Source organism: Poecilia reticulata, linkage group LG15 (genome assembly GCF_000633615.1).
Source record: "Poecilia reticulata strain Guanapo linkage group LG15, Guppy_female_1.0+MT, whole genome shotgun sequence".
Classification (NCBI taxonomy): Eukaryota; Metazoa; Chordata; class Actinopteri; order Cyprinodontiformes; family Poeciliidae; genus Poecilia; species Poecilia reticulata.
This window is the reverse complement of record NC_024345.1, coordinates 22,252,498-22,260,575: the sequence shown is the minus strand read 5'-3', so window position 1 is coordinate 22,260,575 and position 8,078 is coordinate 22,252,498. Positions and strand designations below refer to the sequence as shown.

Sequence of the window (8,078 nt, the reverse complement as noted above, 5' to 3'; positions counted from 1 at the left end):
TGGAGACTCCATGCAGAAAGACCGGGAATCGAACCCAGAACCTTCTTGCTGCAAGGCAACAACTCTACCAACTGCGCCACTGTGCAGCCATTTTTTTATGTTATGTTTAAATGACGACTCAAAAGGGGGAATTTTATCTCACTGCTTTATTTTTATGCCAGTTTGGTTTCAAAAAGAAATTCAGATCTTGGGAATTTATCAGAAACAAATCGTCCCAGAAGTTATAACGATAAACGATAATATTGTTGTTTTGAGACAATTTTTGAGTAATATAACGGTTTTGAATTCTCAAAAATCAACACATTTTAAGTTCTAATGAACATTTAACACGTTAAATATACAAAATAAATCATTTCAACAAAAGCAACACATAAAATAAATTATGAAATCTGTAAACAAAAAAAAAAAGAGACCAAAACACCAAACTGAAGATTTTTATCATCTTCAGTCTGGAGAGAAACGAGATTACTGATGTAATAGAGATTAGTAATCTCTATTACATGAGAGATTACTGATGTATTTTTAATTTATCATGCAATTATTATTATTATTATTTGTTATTTATTTTTAATTTAATTCACCATTTAGTGCATATAATACAAACATTGCAGACTAACAAAAAGAAATATTGATCTATAAAATAAATTACTGGATAAGAGAACAAATAACAGCAACAAAATTAAATAAAAAAACAAAAAAAAGACCAAAAAAGGAGGCAAGCATTAAAATCAACACATTCAGGACAAAACACGTAACCAAACGGCATCAAAACAAAGATAATGAAATTGTTTAACATATGTAGGTGACGATGTTTCTACCTAGCAGTTAGTTTCTGATTTGCTTTATTATTTTTCTTTTCTCTAAAATAGTTTGACTAACCTAAAGAGTCACAGATGTTTTGTGTAGAAGTGGCAAAGAGAGAGAACAAAACAAATAAAGTGTATACCAGAACTAAAGAACAGTTTCTGAGATCTTATTGTTTGTTTCTAATCATAATATCTTGTGATTAACAGATTTATTGCGCCGGGCCTCGCTGCTCCACGTTGAATCGGCTTCGCTCTGCCCCCCTCCCTCTGCAGCTGAACATTTCTGCTGTTGCATCAGAGTTTCCCACACTGCACCTGCAGCAAGCGTCCGGTCCGAGACCTCAAACGGGCGCTTTGAAGCCGAGCGGGAACCGCCGTTTTAACTGACTCCATCTTGTCCAGATGAAAGCGGGGAGAGCGTCAGGTTTTCACAAACACAGATCAGGCAGGTGCGTGACGACTTCGGGGCTCTTCGCAACACTTTGGGTTTTATTTTCACTTCTTGCTGTGTGAGTAATGGGGCCCGGAGCCTGAAGGGGCCCCAAATCCAACAGCACACATTAGAAGACGTTTAATGTTTTTCACAAATGTTCCTGAAACAATGTTGACAAAAACATAAACAGAAGGAACCAGTGGCAACTTCTTCATGTTTTAAAAGGCAACATTGGCAACAATAATCTCATTTATTTCACTCTATTTGCCATTAAAGCTGCAGTATGTAACTTTTATTTATTTTTACATAGTTGTTAAAATTATTTTCATGTCATGACAGTATAACATTAAACAGCACAAAGTGCAGAAAAACAACATTCAGTCAGAAACAGCCAATCAGAGCCAGGAGGAGGGTCTTAGCGCTGTCAATCACTCTCGTGCTCACCGCTTCCCACCTCACTCTCTGCTACGCTAAAGCTAGTTCACCACTATGTAAGCTGTAAGGCTAATGCTAGTTAGCTTTGGCATTAACAGCAGATAAACAGTTTTCTGGTAACGGTTGTTGCTCTCTGCCATTAGCACATTTAGCAGTGCATTCACAAGTTGATTGACATCGCTGAGACACTCCTCCTACCTCTGATTAACCTACACTAATCTCTAGGTTTCATTATGGGATTGTTCTGCTGCGGCTGTGCACAGCACGTAAACATGCTCAGAGTCTCTGGACGTCAACAGTGGCCTGCCAGACGTCCACTAAACGTCCCAACACGTCAAAGGAAGAATAATAAGAAGGTCACCTTTAAGGTAGCAAATGTTTGGTTATTTGGTTTTGTGTTTTTCTGCCGTTCTTTTCCTCCTTCCCGTTTTCTCTAATCAGATCAGGAGTTTCGGTCTGGATTATGTGATGAAGGGTCTTTGCAGTCCTGACCGCCGTTTTCAAAGTTATGTTTAACACCTCGCTGCCAGTCTCTCCGCCTTGCTTTACATTACGCCGCAGCAGGAAGAGAGAGAGACAAACAATGTTAATCTCTTGTTTGCTGGCAGTCCATTACAAAGGAGTAAAGCAGTTTTTTTCTTCTGCAGCACTGCAAACACTCAAAATTCAGCATTGTCCATTACCTCTTAAACACAGCTGATAACAGGCATCATTAATTAAACCGTGGGAGTAAGTGGGGTTACGTAAATTGAAATTAATAATCGGACCTAAACAGAAATAGAATGAGCGTTTCCCAATTGTTTCCTCACAAACTCCCAAAACGTAGATTAGAGGAGGTTTGGCTCCTTGCTTCCCATGTGAGGTTTCCACCAATCCACGGGAAAGGTTTAGTCATGGAGCGCTCCTTTAATTTGTTTGCCACGTTTTGTACGTGTTCTCAGAAAAAAAAAAGATCAAGTAGGCATTTAATTACTTTAAGAAAATAAATCACTTCCCTCTGCTGCTGCCACGTCTGCTGCACATAAGCTGTAAGAGAAAAAAAGAAAAACTCACCCACTGTCTTGGGACTTCAGGTTGAAGTTTATGTAGCAAAACATAAATAAAACAGAAACAAATTTCTGACTGAAACTTTCTAAGAAAATCAAACAGATATGCAGAATATACAGATTATCATTAACAGTTTATTTTAATAATTCGTATTAGGAAGAATAATATTACAACAACAAACAAAGAAAACATTTGTTTGTTGTAACACCAATAAAAACTATATTTTTAATACATGAATTTAATATTCTGATCTAAAAAAATCATGGGAAAGACGTTTTGTCTCCAGCTGCGTTGACCAAAGATTCAATTCAAATTCAGCTCAGAAATACTTTATTGATCCCAAAGGGAAATTAAATAAAATGTAATCTACCCCGTTGCTATGGTTACGAATCATAGCAAAATAGCAAAGTATGAAAAATATTCTTAAAAATCTGTCCAACTACACAGCATCCAAAACAAGAAGAAACTGTATTCCAGGAAAAGCAATTTTAGAAAAAAACTCTCTAAAGCAAATCAAAAACTCTGAATTAGCAAAAGCATCTGACTAGATTTCATTACCCATGAAATTTGAAATTATAAAAATAAATGTGCTTAATGGAAACACCCCAATTAAAAAAAAAACTCTTCTTTTTTTAATGAAAAGTTTTGGCACTTAATGAGGTGTTTTAGTTGTGTTTTGTTTTTAAAGTGCGGATGAAAGAGGCGCAGAAATGGGAAGCAATGGAAACAGAGCCTCAGCCACGTAGTGAGTTTAACGACTGAAATGAAGTGAAAAAATGATTTATTTTGAGCAAGTAAATGTCAGAGAACAAATACAATAATTAAGAAAACAAAAACAACTCGTATCAAAAATTAAAAAAAAACCACAATCATTAAAACTATCAGGAAAAAACACTGAAAATAAATCACTTTGTGTAATTCATATTGATTTTTGCTTTGATTTGAATTAAAATGATTAGCCTCTAACGTCATGTCTAATTACAGCGTAACAGGGGGATCCTGGGTAAATGCGGAGCAGCAGGTAGAAATCAGAGCTAGCATGTTGTGTTTTGTACTGACATTGTGTGTCTCTCAGTGGATTTCCATTCGCCTGAGTGGAGATGCCGCCGCCGCCTGTAGCTCGGTTGTCAGGGAGAATCAAGTGCTGACATGCCCGTCGACATCTGACAGCTAAAAGGTTTCAGCATTTCCATTTCACAAACAACAAGATCATTTAAACACATTTAAAGCTCGTGTTTTATTGGTAAAGAAAAAATGTCAAATCAGCGACTTTGGGGGGGAAATTCACTGATTAGGCCTGATAATCAAAATCTGACGGGAATCCTCGAAAGGCCCAGAAGGTGACGGCGAGTCCCTAATGTGCCGATAATTGAGCACTGGGTTGGACAAACATCTGCCAGAAGTCACAGTTGAAATCCATATGGCTGGAGATAATTGGCACGCGCAGGCCCGGGCTTGACGTGAGCAGATCCATAACAGCCTGTGGGCGGCGGCCATGATGGAGGGTCGGGGTCGCGTGCCGGTCACCGCCTCACTCCGCTGTCCAGGAGTTCACCGGGAGGATTTCATTATTCTGCTGTGTCACCAGAGAAACTTCTCACTGAAGCCGGCGACCTCTGCCTAATCCAGGGGAGTCCAAACCTTTTGGGCCAAAATCATCAAGTCAAAAGTTTTCACGGGTCAAGAAAGTAGAAAGAATTAAAAACAAAAAAACATCCAGCTTTTTTTTTTTGGTTTTGCTTTTCTCTTGGAAAACGATGTTATTCATCATACATCCAAAACTTAAGAAAATGATTTTTGTGTTTTCCATATTGAAAGGAAGTAATTTAGTTTTCTAATTATTTTGAGTTCAGTTGAAGAAATTTATTCTTAAAACTTCTTTCAAAATGTTTTCTATATTTGACCAAGTTTATAAATAAAGTAGAAGCTGTTTTGTGCAGCAAAGTGAGCTTTTCAGTAAAAGTTTCTGGATATTGAAGTTTTAATATAATACTTTGCTTAATTTGCTTAACATTTTCTATTGCAAGAACATTATGTCAGGAACCATTTTTACCCAGATTACAAATAAAAAGTCTCAGTTTACATCATCCACCTGAGCTGGATACGTCAAATTGGTATCATTCTCAAAATGTAGTTGGGGGCCGAACAAATTCAATCCCAAGACCACAGATGGCCCCCGGGCCACACTTTGGGTACCCGTGGCCTAATCTGTCGTCCAGATTTTAGGTTCCAGAGAATGCATGATGGTGTTTTCATAAGCTGAAGTGGCAGTTTTTAGGGATGTAATGTTTGCAAAAACTAAAAAATTAAGCTAACTGCTACACAACAGTAGAAATAGTTGAAGGTGATCAGTTATGTTAACAGATTAGGATAGGTCTATGCTATTAATGTTGTTGTTTAAATCTGGAAATTTTGCGCATGCACACAACGCTGGAGGGCAAAAAGACGACTCTGTTACTTGCAGCCACACTGCTGCAGTAGAACAATCCTATATGTATAGTATTATTAATTTAGTGCAGTGTGTCACAGCAAAGGTAAAAAATAACGTGGAAAAATTATTGAAGAGCTCAAAACGACTCATATGCAACGCTACACACAGACCCATCGCCATGGCAACTGACTGACAACTGCTCAACTAGTGTATCAGGATTCAACACAAAAAAAAAATACTCAAACATTTCCCACACAAAAGTACAGAACATTCAGTCCATTACAACTCAGCTCTGATCTGTCAGAGAGTTGGAGTGATGGTCACCTTTGTTTCTTTTTTAACTGAAACGAAACACACAAAATTCTGCAGCACATCTGAATGTTCAGGTTTTAAAAGTCAAGCTAGCATAACTGACCTACTTCCTTCTCTCTTGCTAATTTCATTTTTATTAAATTCCTGATTTTATTTAGTTGTCATAGTGTTGACAATTAGTATCAAAGCACTCCATCCCTTTTTCTTTTATACATCACTCATACATTTTAAGATTTAATATTTTGATGGCTGCCACTGGACTCCTGGACTCCATATTGTCTCTTCATATTGAAGAGACAATATGTTCCAAACCCTCAACTGACCACAATTAAACACCTGCAATAAAACTTTCAGTTTCCACAGTAAGAAAGTAAAATGTCTGAGGTCCAAGATGTTTACTATGACTGACCCAAGAAAATCCGACTTCAATTTGTTCAAAAGTGAGATAAGATTCCTGCCAGAAGCCGGTGAGTTATGTTTAAAAGTAATAAAGATGGTAAAGGTGAAGGGGTTGAATCACTTTGGTACAGCCGTAGTCATTAAAAGTTGAAGTTTGTGTTTAATTTTAATTGTAATGTAAAATGCTTCCGGTTGACTTGTTCATCCTAAACAGTTGCTGGTTGTATATTTGGCCAATGATATCGAATATTTTAAGGTTCTAATGTAATTGGGTGTAACAGAAGTAAAGGTTGATGTTTGGTGAGTTTGGCAGGTTTGCTGGAGTCTCTCTAATAAATAATCAATTTTTTTTCCCCCTCAGGTCTTTCCCACATCGGAGAGGCTTGATTCATTAGGACAGCGCGTCTCTGGAGGGAAATCTCAAAGGGTCTGATGGTGAGAGTGACTGAGACGGCACAGAAAAACACTCTGGCTTTACTCACTGAACAGGTTGTATATAAAAGGAAAGTTGAGTGGAAGGACAAGCTATAATAGAACCTTTCACAATCAAAAAGAATAGTAACAGATGTGAAAAGATTGTGAATTCATAGGACATAGACTGTGGCACTTGTATTAAGCAATTCCTGAACCAGAGACCTGTTCCCAAGGTTTCATTCAATTCTTATGTGAAGTTTAGTGAACTTTTAAAATATTAGAAAAAGGAAAAGAAATGGCGTATTTCCACTTACTGGTTTGGAATGAATCAAGAATGAAGCAGAGGGTGAAAACTAGCATGAATCAAGCTAGCATCTCAGGAAAATGCAGAGATGTTTTCAGGAATGTGTTGCCATCGGGCATTCTGTAATTGTTCTGCCAAGTCAACGCGGCTGTTTAATCCGCTTTAATCAAACTACAGTTCTTTTGTGTAGGAACTCTGGTTCGCTTGGGGAGGTGTGAATGCGTAATGGACCAAAAGAGTGAACTCTGGTCCACCTACAAACCTCAGTCTGGGTTCGGTTGAAGTGAACTCTGGTGCCATTATGCATATATGAACACATGGACCAGAGACCACTCCAAAAGCAGGAAGTGGACTAGAGTGCAGGGCATTCTGGGTAAATACAACCAAAACAAGAATGCTAGTTTAGCGCTTCCAAAGACAAAAGCGAAATCCTACTACCCCTAATAACTGACGCCATTCCATTTTAGTTTACATTTTATGCAACAGGAAGTGGCGCTCAGTGCCTTCTTCAAAGATTTTTGGGTTGTTTCCTTCAGTGGTTGTTGATGCAGCACCCCCACAGGCAAGGAGGGGAACAGGTTTCTCAAAGGGTTTGGTTGGTTTGACTCAGTTCAGTGTGAAAGCAAACCACAGCAGCTGAAAATGAAAGAACATTTTGGTCCCTAATCAAACGGACTATCAGGTGTGAAAACAAACGAACTGGACTTTCTTGGCAGTTGGACTGGAGTTCGATTAAAGCGGACTAAACGGGGCTGCTGTGAATGATTCATTGTAAGTATTGGCGTCTGCTGATGTTCATGGTGATTTTTGGAAGAAAGGTTGATGTTTGGTGAGTTTGGCAGGTTTGTTGGAGTCTCTGTAATAAATAATCACAGTTTTTCCCCCCTCAGGTCTTTCCCACATCGGAGAGGCTTGATTCATTAGGACAGCGGGTCTCTGGAGGGAAATCTCAAGAGGTCTTCTAATGGTGCGAGTGACTGAAAAACACTCTGCGAGGAAAAAACCTGAAGAAAGACAACACTTCCTTTTTCCTCCCTCTTTCATTAAAAACAAATGAGCTCTCCCTGTCAACAAAGTGCCATAAGCGCTCCACCAGCGCCACCAGCAGCACCAGCAGCAGCCTGGGGAATTCCCATTAAAGGCGTTTGAGGCCGAATCGGCCTACAAATAAACGCAGTGCTCCTGGGAAATCACGGCAACAAGCAGATACATGTTAAAACTCGGGAGAGGCTTCCCCAAAATCCAGATGTGGTTCTCCGGCCGTCCTCGCCGGTAATGAACCAATTAGAGAGACAATTATGAACACCTGTGACGCTGATTGGCACGGCGCGGCCGCGTCTCCTTCCGCGGCGCTAAAGACGCACCGAATGTTGCTAAAGTTAACCTTTAACAAGGCCTGTAATGATGACGAGGGGCCAAACACACACACACACACACACACACCCACACACCCACACACGCACACACACACACACACACACACACACACACACACAC

At 39.1% G+C, this 8,078-nt stretch overlaps 1 long non-coding RNA gene across 1 annotated transcript; it reads left to right on the top strand.

Moving 5' to 3' along the window:
• Nucleotides 1-1,017: 1,017 nt before the first annotated feature.
• Nucleotides 1,018-7,993, top strand: LOC108166923 (uncharacterized). Its single transcript, XR_001777317.1, has 3 exons — nt 1,018-1,255; nt 6,225-6,298; nt 7,472-7,993. It is a non-coding gene; the product is annotated as an uncharacterized LOC108166923 (long non-coding RNA).
• Nucleotides 7,994-8,078: the final 85 nt, after the last annotated feature.